The following is a 14,732-nucleotide window of genomic DNA, read 5'->3' on the forward strand; positions in this document are numbered from 1 at the left end:
CGTATCGACTAGAATGCGTCCTATCCTCCAATGGGCAACTACAACTGTTATTACAAGCGGATCTGCGTGTGGAGTTATTACCCCGACCAGATCGTCGTCTGTGAAGACAATGGGTGGAGTTTCCATGGCAGGCTTGATTAGGAAGACCGACCGATTCTTTGCTTCGTTCACGTATCTGCGCTGCTCGCCTTTGGTTGCTTCTCCGAGGTAGGTCCTCCTGCTATGGTATTGATATTCCCCATTACTCTGGCGGATCCTTCTGAACCTCTGTTCGTTTTTCTAGAAGTGGGGCCCTGCCCGTTGATTTCAGATCCCGATCCGATTCTTGCCCTGTTTACTGGCTTTTGTTTCGGTATTCGTAGGGTCGCTGTTCTTTATGAATGTATTTATCCAGTTCTCCTTTTCTTACCATCTCCTCGATCAGATTCTTGAGGTGCTGACAGTCGTCGGTCTTGTGGTCGTAGCCTCTGTGAAAGGCACACCACGCAGTCATATCTTTGGATCCGAACTCTCCTTGGTCGTCATTGGGTTTGGGCAGCTCAGCCTTTGCTTTCGCTATTAGTACCTGCAAGATTTCCTCCCTTCCTTTCATTAAGGGGGTGTATGTTGCGAAGTCAGCCTTGGGCCTCCTGCCTCGCTCTCGTTCCCTGGGTAACCTGACTTCCTCCCGTTCTCTTTTTCGGCGGCGTTCGCTTTCGTAAGGAATATTGGCCACCTCTTCATTCGCAAATAATTCTCCTTTGTCCTGATAAACTGTTGCAGCCTTTCTATCAGATCAGCGAGGCTGCCTGGCTTCCTCCCCGAGATATCTTTGATTACGTCATCCTGTCTGAGACCTCTCTGTAAGGCGACAAAAGTGACGTTTGATTCCAGGTCGGGAACCTGTACCATAAGGTTGCGAAATCTCTGCCAGTAGCTCGCTAAAGTTTCGCTCTTTCCTTGTACCACATTGAACAGCTCGTCGGTCCCTCTCTTGATACTGGTACTTCCTCGGAAAGCTTCGCAGAAAGCTTGGGCGAGCTGGTCAAAAGACTTTATTGACCCTGGGGCTAGCGCCTGGTACCATGCCTGAGCCGGTCCTTTTAGGATGGTGGCGAATACTACACACCATATATTTCGGTTGGTCGTGCTCAGATTCATCCTCGCCACATAGTTGTTGACGAATACTCCCGGGTCTTCCACGCCGTGATAGTGTTCCAGCTTGGGGCACTTGAAGTTTGCCGGTCTCTCGGATTCCAGTATTTCCCGGCAGAGAGGTGGCTGCCGAATTACTGTCTTGAGCGTCGGAGCGGTTTTTGAACCCTTTGCAGGTTTTCCCCCCTCGGGAACAGACGAACAGGAGCAAGAAATCAGGAGCTGGAGCAAGGAGTCAGGAGCTGGAGCAAGGAGTCAGGAGCTGGAGCAAGGAGTCAGGAGCGGAAACTAGAAGCAAGGAGCAGAGAAGCAGAGCTGCGGAGCGGAGAAGAGCTGAACGGAGGAATCTCTCCTCTCTAAACAGACTATACCATCATAACGGAGGCTGTCATGCATCAACTCCCTTTTTCATGCTGATTTAACCGAGAGACAATTTTCGACATCAGCACTTTCATCAGTGGGGTGTAGATGGCGAAGTTAGGTCTGGGCCTCCTGCCTCGCTCTCGATCCCAGGGTGGCCTGGCTTCGTCCCGTTCCTTCTTTCGGGGAGGTTCACTCTCGTATGGGATGTTGGCCACTTCCTTCATTCGTAGATAATTTTCATCTCTTCTAATAAACTGTTGCAGCCTCTCTATCAGTTCTGCAAGGGTGTTTGGTTTTCTCCCCAAGATATCCCTGATTATGTCGTCCTGTCTGAGGCCTCTCTGTAAGGCGACAAAGGCGACCTTTGGTTCTAGGTCGGGGACCTGTACCATAAGGTTGCGAAATCTCTGCCAGTATCTTGCCCGAGCCTCGTTTTTTCCTTGTACCACATTGAACAACTCTTTGTTCCTCTTTTAATGGTAGTGCTTCCTCGGAAGGCTTCGCAGAAGGCCTGGCAAGCTGATCAAAGGACTTGATCGATCCCGGGGCTAGCGCTTGGTACCACGCCTGAGCTGGTCCTTTCAGGATAGTAGCGAAGACCACGCACCATATGTTTCGGTTAGTCGTGCATAAGCTCATCATCGCGACGTAGTTGTTGATGAATACTCCTGGGTCTTCTAGACCGTGATAATGATCCAGCGTGGGACATTTGAAGTTTTTCGGACTCCAGTTTTTCCCGGCAGAGGGGTGGCTGTCGAATTACCGTTCTCCCCCAGAGCTTATCCTTCTCTCTTTCTCTTATTAATTCCACTACCTGATGTAAGAGTACGTCGCAAATAGTAGGGTCGTCCATGCATCCTCCTATCCCCGCCTTCTTGGGGACGTAAGGTCGGTTCGGGTCCAGCACGCCTTGTTCATCCAAGATGCTCTCCAGGTGCATCTGGTCGCCTGGTTGTAGAGTTAGGGTTCCGGAAGTGTAGGCATCGCCGGGCGAGAAGAGCTTTCTCGCGTATGATCTGATCACTTCTTTCCTTTCCTCGGGTGCGGCAGCCTTCCTGGCTGTCTCAGCTTTGTGGAGGCTTTCCTCCAATCGTTTTGCCTCCTGATCCCTTCAGAAGTATTCAGTCTTGAGCTGTTCCAGTTCGGCCATAAGCTCGGTCGAGCTGGGAAGCCTGTGGGGTGTCCCACGTGGAGTGTGTTCCTCCGAGGACATGTTTGCCTGGGGAACTTAGGGGAAATAGTTTGTTCTAAAAAAGGTATTGAATGAGGTACGGGTTACCGAATCTGATGATTTGCTGGAGAGATCCCTCCTTCTAGCGCCAAATGCTGATGTCGAAAATTGGCTTCCGGTTAAATCACCATGAGAAAGGGAGTTGATGCATGACAACCTCCGTTATGATGGTATATTCTATTGTGAGAGGAGAGATTCCTCTGATCAGCTCTGCGTCCAGACCTAGTTTCTGCTTTTCTGCTCTCCGATCCAGCTCCTTGCTCCTTCTCCTTGCTCCTCGCTCATGCTCCTTGCTCCTCGCTCCTGCTCCTCGCTCCTGCTCCTTGCTCCTGGCTTCTGAATCCTGTTCGCCTGTTCCCGAGGGGGAAAACTTGCAAAGGGTTCGAAAACTGCTCCGACGCTCAAGACAGTCAGGGTGCTCTTTGCAGTAAAAGAATGAATATTGATCGATCCTTTTGGGGGGCGAGTTATGGGAACTCTGAGTATTGGGAGATCTTTTCTGGGTGAAGATATCGTGTTTTTGGGGTGAAGAGGTTGTATCCTGTGAAGGACGAAGTGGGGGGCCTTTTATAGGCGAAGTTAGGCCGACTGTGATTAGTGGCGGTGGCGAGGCGGTTGCCATCAAACCGTAAGGGAAGTTGCCTCTTTTGCGTATCTATGGTTTCTCTTCGAGTCTATCCCGGATCTTTGATAAGTGAAAGTTCCTAAGTTCAAGGATACTTTGTAGATATCTTGCCGGAGTGATAGACTCTAGAGGAGAAGTTTCCTCCTTTAGATACGTGGAGTCCAACCGGGCTTAAGCACTTCGAGATGTGTGGCCGACTGAGGTCTTTCTAGAAGGTTTGGGATTAAGTCGTTAGGTCGCGCAGCGCTGCTATCTCCCCAGTTCTGGGCGTAAGATATGTGCCGAACCTGTGGAGACTCCCCTCATTCCTTTTGAGACCCCAGGGCTGATCTGTCCATGTCAAGGGCGTTTATGCAGAGCTGGTTTCTTCTGGCCGACCTCCCAGTTAGGGGAATACCTGGTGGGCCATCAAGTGTTTAGCTGTCCTGCTGCCTTAAGCTGAGTCGATCCAAGATACTTCAGGTCTGATCTTGACTCTTCAGACGTTAGTCAACGTCTGGACATTTTATGCATCATCAGGCATCAGGAGGAGGAGCGGCCATATCTCTCAAGAATGAAAAAGGAAGAAAAGACGCGCGGACAACAGAGAAACCTAAGAAAACAGAAATTAAAAAGACGAAAGAGAAGAATGTGCCTCAAGGGCCGGGATATCTAAAGAACGACTTGTGAAGTCTCGGAGCGTGGATCCGTGCCAACAATAGGATACCAATAGGAGAAGGACGCGTGACACTCGTTGATCGCACGCCACAACTGCATGGATTTTTCAAGCCAAACCAAGGAAGAGACACGTCTGGAAACCCTAACACCTCCTCACTGCATAATCAAGCCATTAACGGCTTGAGACTGATCAAGTTAGTGAAAGGTATTTTATGTGACTCGACAGAACATGTTCGCTTTTCAATCGCGTAACGCCATGTGTCTACGCATGGTAACCGAACTACCGTAAACAGCCGCCCAAAGGATTAACGCTGGAAACACATGATTACAGAATCACATCTGTGACGTCACAAAATCGCGCATGGAAAAGAAATCAAGCACTCGGGAAAAACCCGAAACGTGTCAAGAAAGAAACGTGTTCCTTAAGAAAACGCCATCGAAGACAGCTCTGGCAGAACTGGCCAGAAGACAACTCAACCGGCACTGGCAGAAAGGAGGTCTCGGAAAATTCCTTAAACAGCTCGGTTCTAGACAGTACTGGAGCGCGAAGCTCCGAAAAACTAGAAGAACGACCTAGCTTCACGGAACAACTCAGGTCTAGGTAAAACTCTTTTGTCTTCAGGGTCTTCATGGTTTGAAAAACACGAGAGTTATTTCTACTCCTTAGTCTCATTACTTTCGACTAAGGAGTGACGGGACTCATGATGATGCATAAAATGTCCAGACGTTGACTAACGTCTGAAGAGTCAAGATCAGAGCTGAAGTCCAACGGGTTTACCCGGCTTAAGGCAGCAGGACAGCTGAACCCTTCACGATCTGCTACACTCCCCTAACTGGGAGGTCGGCTAAAGGAAACCAGCCCTGTTACGCCCTCGGCATGAACGGATCAGCCCTAGGATTTCTGAAGGAATGACGGGGGTCCATGTAGGTCTGGTCGATGCCTTACGCCCAGAACTGGGAAGGCAGAAGCGCACTAGAAACCTACCGACTTAATCCCGAAATACCTTTAGAGATCTTAGTCGGTTAAGGATCTCAAAGTGTTTAAGCAAGTTTGGGCCTCACGCGTCTAAGGGAGGAAACTTTTCCCAGAAGATCTATCGGACAAGAAAGATATGGACGAAAGATCCTTAAACTTAGGAACTTTCCTCTATTCCAGATTCGAGATAAACACGAAGGGAACACTTCTCTCAACGACCAACGTAGCCGCCTCAAAGGCGATCGCTGCCGCCTCTTAAGCCTATAAAAGGCCCCCCCACATCATCTCCAGAGAGGGGAAAGACACGACCTACATCTCTGGACTCAAAGAAAACCCTAATCTTCTACTTCTAAACCCTAGAAGTGGAAGCCAGAGTTCCCATAACTCGCCCCAAAAAAGGTTCAATCACTATTAATCTTTTTACTGCAAAGAACACCCTGTCTGGCTTGAGCGTCGGAGCGGTTTTCGAACCCTTTGTAGCTTTCCCCCCTTTGGGAATCGACGAACATAAGTAAGGAGCAAGGAGCAAGAGCGAGGAGCAGTAGTAAGGAGTAAGGAGCAAGGAGCAAGGAGTGGGAGCAAGGAACGAGGAGCAGGAACAAGGACCAAAGAAGTCTGGAGCATACGAGCTGAGAACCGGAGCTGGAAACAGAACTGATCAAAGGAATAATCACCCACCTAACATAATATACCATCATAACGGAGGCTGTCATGCATCAATTCCCTTTTCTTTCTGATATAAAGGAAAGCCATTTTTTGACATAAGCAATCTCAATTCATTAGCTTCGCATTCCAAGACATTTGCATGGATTAGGGTATAAAACTCAGCTTTTCAACCCTAAGGTATCCTCAAGCCAATGGCCAAGCCGAATCATCCAACAAAACTATCATGAGCTCTTTAAAGAAGAAACTGGAAAAAGCTAAAGGAACTTGGGCAAACCAACTTCCAGCAGAATTATGGGCTTATCGAACAACTGTACGGACGCCAACAGGTGAAACCCCTTTCTCATTAGCTTATGCTTCTAAAGCTGTAATCCTAGCTGAAACAGGAGTCCCCACCGCACGGTACCAATGGACTGAAGAAGAAAGCAATTGGGCGAGCTTAACAACAACCTCGACACAATTGATAAGCTAAGAGACAGGGCAGGCATTAGAAATTCCATTTACCAACAGAGAACAACCTCTCACTATAATAAAAATGTTCGAGTGAGATCCTTCAAAGTTGGGGATTAGGTGCTTCGAAAGGTTTTCCAGAACACCAAGCAGACAAGAGCAGGCAAACTGGTTCCCACTTGGGAAGGACCTTACCTGATCACCCAAGTAGTGGGACAGGAAACATACAAACTCCGCTCACAGGAAGGTTTGGACATCAACAACAGTTGGAATGCAAAACACTTAAAACGGTAATATTTCTAACTCAATTTCATTAAGTTTTTATTTATCTTCTCCATCATTTACTGACTTGGGCGTCGGAGGGTCGATGGTTATGCCATCGACCCCCCCCCCCCCCACTGAGGGGCGTGCAGGCAAACCAAGCTTCGAGTGGGAGACAAGCGGAAGGAAACAATGGTTTCTTTGCCAAGCAAAAGTCAACGACATTACCTGTCTCTCCAAGAGACGAACAAAGGTAGAACACAACTCCGCATCTACCCCACCTAAAGACAGCTCAGCTCTGCAAGCCAGCTTCGCACTGCTTCAGACTCCAACTCTACCCAAAGTCAGCTCTGCACTGCTTCAGATCCAGTTCTATCCAAAGTAAACTCAGCTCTGCAAGCCAGCTCCGCACTGCTTCAGACCTCAATTTTACTCGCGTCAGTACATGTAAAATTCTTGATGTCAAAAGTGAACAACCACTTCGAATTAAAATAACATCACTCGTACCACACGAATATTTCTCTTTTAATGCAAAGTTAATTGAAATACAATGATGTTTCAATTCAAGTCATATTTTGTTTGTGCAAAGCAGGCTAAGGGCTCTAACGCCATGAAACTTAGTCTAACCCTAGACCTTCTCAAGCTCTAAGCTTAGACTAGGAGGACAAATGGACAGTGTACCATCCTTCACGGATTCCAAACTCTTTATGACACTCAACATACACTGACTCGAGCATTCGAACAAGACAAACCACGCTTCGCCAAACACTCAAAACTTTGGCCATGCCAAACACAAATGCGTTTATAATATAAATTATCCATAAAGGGTAATACCCTTACCCTTATGGATAAAAGAGGCAAACAATATAAATTATCTATAAAGGGTAATATCCTTAACCTTATGGATAAGAGGCATTCATCGGTGGAGCTCCACCCTGGCAGAACAGATAAGTCTGCATCAGGAGCACTCGGCAAACTCGCCTTGCCTTGAACGACAAGCTTGCCCGTGCCTCGATCAGCACACCAGCTCCGCCTCATTAAAAGTCTACGGTCAAAAGCACTCGGCGTATAAGCCTTGCCTCGATCTGTAGCTCTGCTTTGCAAGCCTTCCTTGATTACAACAGGCTTTATTAAAAGTCTACGATCGAAAAACACTCGGCGTATAAGCCTTGTCTCGGTCAGTAGCCCAACTCTACAATCCTGCCTCGATTTGAGTAGACCTTACTAAGTCTGCGTTAAGTGCACTCGACATATAAGTCCTGCCTTGACTGACAGCCCTACACGTGCCTCGCCAGAGCACTAGGTCCGCCTCGCCAGGAGCTCAAGATTTGCCTCATTATAAATTTAGGTCAGGATTACACGGTAGACACCCTACCTTGATCGGTAGTCCTGTCTCATGAGCCCGCCTCATTAAAAGTTTACAACAGGACCACTCGCCTTTCCTCGATTGGTAGCCCTGACTTACGAGCCCGCCTCGATTAAAAAATTTGCGTCAAGAACCTCCGGCAACCTAGCCTGGCCTTGACTGACAACCTTGCATGACAACTTACCTCGCCAAGAGCAATAGGTCCACCTCACCAGGAGCTCCGGATCCGCCTCATCAACAATTTAGGTCAGGACTACATGACAAGCACCTTGCCTCGATCGGTGGTCCTGCCTCGTGAGCCGGCCTCAATAAAAAATTTAGGTCAGGACTACGCGGAAAACACCTTGCCTCGATCGATAGTCCTGTCTCATGAGCCCGCCTCATTAAAATTTTATGTTAGGGCTACCCGACAAACACCTTGCCTCGATCGGTGGTTCTGCTTCACGAGCCAGCCTCATTACAATTTGATGTCAGGACGGTATGTCATATGTCTCGCCTTTATCTGTAGTCCTGCCTCACGAGCCCGCCTTAATTAGAAAATTTGTGTCACGAGCACTCGACAAATCTGCCCCACCTCGGTTGACAACTATGTCTTGTCGTACCTCGCTCAGAGTACGGACTTTGCCAAAATAACATAACATAGACAGCCCGCTTGATTTTTAGTGAAAGAGAGTCCCGTGTCTGACCTCTGATATACGTTCGGCAGAACAGAACCTCTTATGACACAGGGAGCCCGAGTTTGAATCCAACTTCATCAACTAACACTCGGGAAGTACAGACACTCCCTCTTACACCAAAGGAAGCAGAATCCTCACTGGAAGAGTCCCTAACTCCGGTTGTACGAGACACGAGACTCGCACGTGCTCAACCGGACAAAAAAATAAGAAGAACATCCTTTTCATAGAGGTGGTATCTCTTAAATACAGGCAAAAGGGAAAGAGTTGTCCCCTCACCTTTGATTGACACATAATGAAAGGTACGCCAAATTTAAAATACTCCACACACTCCTTAATGAATTTTGGTCACACCATAGACAAAGGCGTGCAAAAAGCACTTTTATGCCAACCAATTGCCTCATTTAGGAACCCCTAAATAATAATAAAAATAAAATATTAAAAATAAAATATTGGCATTTGAAAGTTACCTAGGGGTCACCTGGTCCGAGCAAATCAACCGACTTGTTCAATCAAGTTTCTGTTACTTCTTGTTGTTTTGATGTTAAAAGAAGTAACTAATATAAGATAGTTACTTTTTATTTGATTAATCCTGCATATTAAGTTTCTGTTACTTCTTGTTGTTCTTGTTGATTACATATTTTACAATCTAGATTGCATATCAGTTTGCTTAATCTTGACTGTTTATTAGTTTAAACTTCTATCTATAAGTATATCCCTGTTCTAGCTTATCGTTATAACTTTTAGAGTGTGGATTAGAGTTAGCTATCTTTCTTACAGTGGTTCTCTTAGACTCACTTCTAGAGGGGTGTGCCTTTAGTATTTTCGGCAGATTCTCCTTGATAGCATTTTTCTTTTAGGTTTTAGAGGCGCCTTTTTTAACAGTGATATCTTCAGAGGCGCCTTTATTCTCTTTACCTATTTCGTACTTTATATAGAATCTGCCTGTGAGCTCTTTTTAATCACCATGAATATCAACCCGAGACATAGCCCTACCATACTCAGTTGGAACGTTAGAGGATTAGCCTCTTATATTACCAAAAAACACTTAATGAACATGATTACGAAAAACAACCCTGACTTTATTTTTCTTTCAGAAACTAAAAATAAATCGTATAACATTCAGAAACATATTAAGATCAATAAGCACTATAATAACAACATTTTTGAACCTATCAACAAATCCAGAGACTTAGCCTTGTATTGGAAACATCACCTCGATGTCAAAATCCTTTACTCGGATAACAATATTATGCATGCTGAGGTAGCAAACCCCAATAATAATAATTATTATTATATTACGGGTTTTTACGGCTGCCCTTATCAGAAGAACAAGTTGAAGCCATGGAAAAGATTAATGAAGCTTAAAGTGGAGAATAATTTACCTTGGATAGTCATCGGGGATCTCAACAGCATTTTAGACAATCAAGAAAAAGAAGGACGAGTTCAAGCTAACACTTCGCATCTTCCCAAAATCCTCACCATTATCAATCAATTGGAGCTTCTAAACATGGGTTTCCAGGGTCACCCCTTTACGTGGAGTAATAAGCAGTTAGGAGAAAACCTTATCCAAGAAAGGCTAGAGAGAGCTCTATCCAACATCTCTTGGCTTCAAGCTTTCCAATTCTCGGGGATTACTCACTTGGACTCAGTAGGTTCGGACCACCTTCCTATTCTCCTACATGAGAATAATCAACTTCAGAATAAACCTAAACCCTTCAAATTTATCAGAACGTGGATGTCTAATCCAGACTGCCATGACTTCATAGCGGAAAACTGGAAGAGTAATAATAATATTCAACCCAAACTCAAAAAGCTGAGCAAACACCTTACTAATTGGAATAAGAGAGTTTTTGGTATTCTAAAGAAAAATATAGATCAAACAATAAAAGATATCCAAAAGAATACCAACAAAGAAGAAAGTATTCATCTCCACATTAAATTAGAAGAACTTTACAGACAGCAGGAAAGCCTTTGGAAAGAAAAGTCTCGAAACAACTTTGTTACAATGGGAGACAAAAACACGAAATATTTTCACTCCCAGGCAATCCAACGAAACAGAACAAACAACATCAGAGCTATGAAAGATAAAGACGGAGAATGGCATGAGGACCATAATCAGATTCAAGAGGTGTTTACATCCCACCTTCTTAACATAAGCACCACTTAACCCCATCACAGATCCAAAAATTACCAGCCTCTTCAACACTTCTATCACTCAAGATCAGAACATCCCTAACAAGGAAGAGATTAACAAAGCTATCAGAGATTTAAAGACTGAACCGGCTCCGGGTCCGGATGGTTACCCCCCTTTCTTCTATCAATCTAACTGGGACACGCTTAGCCCCGACATTCATAACCTAGTAACAAATTTCTTCACAACAGCTCACTTACTTGAGGAAGTAAATCATACTCACATTTGTTTAATACCCAAAACTGCATCTCCCCAAACTCCAGCAGATTTTAGACCGTTTAGCCTTCTCAACACAACCTATAAAATCATAACAAAAATAATGGCAGACAGGCTCAAAAATACTCTCACTAACATTATCACCCCTTTTCAAGCAGCCTACATCCCAGGCAGACAAATCACGGACAATATCATTATAGGCCAATAAATTATTCACTCCCTCAAAAACATGAAAGGAGCCACTCGTTATTTTGGTCTCAAGCTTGATATGTCGAAAGCCTAGAATTGAATGGAAATACCTGACAGACATTATGATTAAGCTAGGATACACAGAACATTGGATTAAGATGATCTCCAATTGTATTTCCACTTCTTCCATGGCGGTGCTCATCAATGTGCGTCCGGGTCAAACTTTTTACCCTACTAGAGGAATCAGACAAGGTGTCCCGCTTTCTCCATTCCTCTTCACAATAGCCATGGAAGGACTAAGTAGACTTATTATGGATAATCAAGATCAATGACATTTCCAAGGTTTTCTTACTAACAACCCTGAGCTCTCTATCTCTCATCTTCTCTTCGAGAATGACTGCATTATGTTCGGTCGTAACTCTCTAGATAACATCAACATGCTGAAGATATTCTCAAGACTTTTTGCGAAGCGTCTGGGCAAATTATTAACTACAACAAATCCAACATCTTCTACTCCAAGAATTCCCACCCCAAATTCAAGCGTATTATTATGAGATCTCTTAAAGTTAAATACGCCACCACCTCGGAGAAATACCTCGGCGCTCAGCTTTTTATTGGAGCCCAAAAAACAAAAGTTTTTAAAGATATAGTTCAGCAGATTAAATCTAAACTAGAGAAATGAAGTAACTCTTTCATTTCTCAAGCAGGGCGCGCTGTAGTCATCTCGGCAGTTGCAGCGGCCGTACCCCGATACTAAATGCAATGCTTCGCCATCCCTAAAGGCATAAGCAAAAGCATTAAGACCATCCAAAGGTCTTTCTGGTGGGGTAAGTCTAAAGGTATTTGTACTAAATCTTGGGACACTATCTGCACCCCCAAAAAAATGGGAGGTCTAGGAATACACAAACCGGAGCTCGACAATATCGCTATGTTAAGCAAACTAGCATGGAGAGTCAAAACTGAACCTAATGCGACATGGGTTAAGTTTCTCAAAGCAAAATATTACCCACACATGGAAAATCTGGGACCGGCTAAAGCCTCTCATTCCTGGAATTGGAAAACTATCAGAAAACACATAAGTGGGATTAACGACTTAACTACTTGGGAGGTTCATAATGGAGAAGACATAGACATATGGAAAGATAACTGGATCCCTGAAATTAATAACCCTACTCACAATAATAACACCTCAAATTACACTAAGGTCTCACACCTAATTGATCATAATAATTGGAATGAAGAAAAGCTCACATCTACCTTCGATGAAACAACCGCCAACTCAATCAAATCTATTCCGCTTACCAACAATGGTAAAGACCAAAGAAAATGGACGCTTACAAAATCGGGTAATTTCACGGTAAAATCTATGTACAACTACCTAAGTAATAGCATGAATACCCCTCTCCTCAACAACTATGATTGGAACTTCATTTGGCATATCCCCACAGTTCCCCGGATCCAACTCTTCCTTTGGAAAATATGTACCAAAGCGCTTCCAGTTCGACAAAGGATAGGTAAATATATTGATAACAATGTTAATTGCCCGAATTGTGACGAGATCGAAACTATAGAGCATGCCTTACTGTAATTCCCTCTAGCTAGAAACATTTGGTTCCATTTTAATATCATTGCAGGAAACATAAACTCAGTCACGGAGTGGATCTTCTCCTGGCAGTCTACACCTGAACATCACAAAACTTCGAACAACATACATTTTGCAACGATCCTATAGATTATCTGGAAAACGCGATGTGACCACTGTTTCCAACATGAAATTAACAAGCTAGAAACAGTTATAAACATGATCATTACTTTTCCTGAATCACATAATAAAATTAAACTAATCAAACAAAAACAACAAAATAATTGGCAACCTCCAAATCCGAACTGCCTTAAAATAAATGTTGATGCATCTTATACAAACAACTAGTAGATTGTTGGACTAAGTCTCATAGTCCACAACTCAGATCGAAGTTTATAGCAGCTCACACCTCTACTGTTAGATGCAGATCCAGCGAAGAAAGCGAATCGATAGCGATTCTAAATGGCCTCTTATGGGCTGAATCTCAGAATTTTCAGAATATCATTATTGAAAGTGACAACATAAATGTGATAAAAAACATATCAGACAAATCTCATGAAATACAGTGTCAATCTAAAATACACATTAAAAAAATACATGAAAAGAAACACAGGTTTGAAACAGTTCTCTTCCAATACACCAACAGGAATCTCAACGTTCAAGCCGACAAGTTAGCCAAATGGGTTCGAAAAAAGAATTTATCCAGGACTTGGCATAATGTTCCTTACTTTCTGATTAATATGTACTGTAATAAGTTTTTAATCACTTGTAATGACTCTTAAAGTTCTATATATATGCTCAATTCAACAAAAAAAAAAGTCAATAGGTCTGCACCTTGCTTCTTCACACATTCAGTAGAATTGTGATAAACTCATGTAGGACAGAAACTTAATTTATTACTCCCTCCGTCTCATATTCATAGTCCATTATCGAAACTCACCCAATTTATTTTCGTTTTGTGTGTTCACATATTGTCCTTATTAAATAAGAATGCTAGCATTTATTGTTATTCAATCTAGTGAATTTCATTGGACAAAAGTAGTGCATGCATTATCTTTCCTAATAAATGCCCTTGATATTGATAGAATTAAGGAGGGGTATATGTGTCAAAATATGGGATATTATAGGTTATTTATGGTATGAGACAACAACCCAAAAAAGAATAAGGGACTTTCATTTTGAGACGGAGGAAGTAATACCAAATTAGGTCCAAAGAAAAAGGGCTAAAGAAACACGAACGAAGTGAGTCCAATAATTGTTTATCAGCCGAGGAGAAACACGAAGGAAGCGTTATCACAACAAGGGCTAAAGAGAAAGGGTGCAGAAGCAAAGCCACCTCTTTAGGGAGTTGATCCTTCTAAACTCAAGGTTTGGTTTATTTGTGCAATTTTCCATAGATTGGGGTCAAGAAATTAGTAGGAAATGCTATACAAACATTTTAAACCGACTTGTTTTAGAGATTCATTTACGGTTTCCGACAGTGAGAAAAAACAAACATCACTTACGATAATCTACTTTGTTGCTTTGTAGATTAACGTTAAAAAGAAGATGATTATGGAAGAAAAATTACGACTAGTTACAGAACAGAGAGAAGTTGTAGGCCCGTATAGAGACCAGCTGGCGCGAAATAGATTAAGGTATCGTCGTTAGTTTCTATATAGTGTTAGTGCGAAATTAATATCTACTTTAGTCATTAAACCAATTATATGTAACATAACCCAATTTCCATTATATGTATCAGAACCCAATTATATAGTATTAGTACTTATATTTCTATTTCATCAGTCCTTGAGGTAAAGAAAGCCACATGAGCTTACGGAGAGAAAGAGAAGCAAAGTCGATTATCCCGAAAACCGTTCAGACTTCAGAGGGAATAAAGCGTCGGAATGATCTTAATATGCTCAATATAATGTTCTAATACTGAAGGAAAAATACTTGCAGTTTTGTTTTGGTAATTTAGGAGTTCTCTTATCTATGGATAATCACTTGTATTTATGTGGATAATGTAGATTCACTGTCTTTCACAGTAAGTTATTGAATTTGTGCAGTATGTATATGTTACTTTTACAAAAAAAGATTAAAATATTTTGTCCAGAAAAGGACATGGGTTCTACCTTCTACAACCGCAATAGGACTTGTTTTGAATTCAGA

The sequence above is a fragment of the Eschscholzia californica genome, unplaced genomic scaffold (assembly GCF_041429995.1).
Source record: "Eschscholzia californica isolate CP2 unplaced genomic scaffold, dmEscCali1.0.p SCAF_6, whole genome shotgun sequence".
Taxonomy (NCBI): domain Eukaryota; kingdom Viridiplantae; phylum Streptophyta; class Magnoliopsida; order Ranunculales; family Papaveraceae; genus Eschscholzia; species Eschscholzia californica.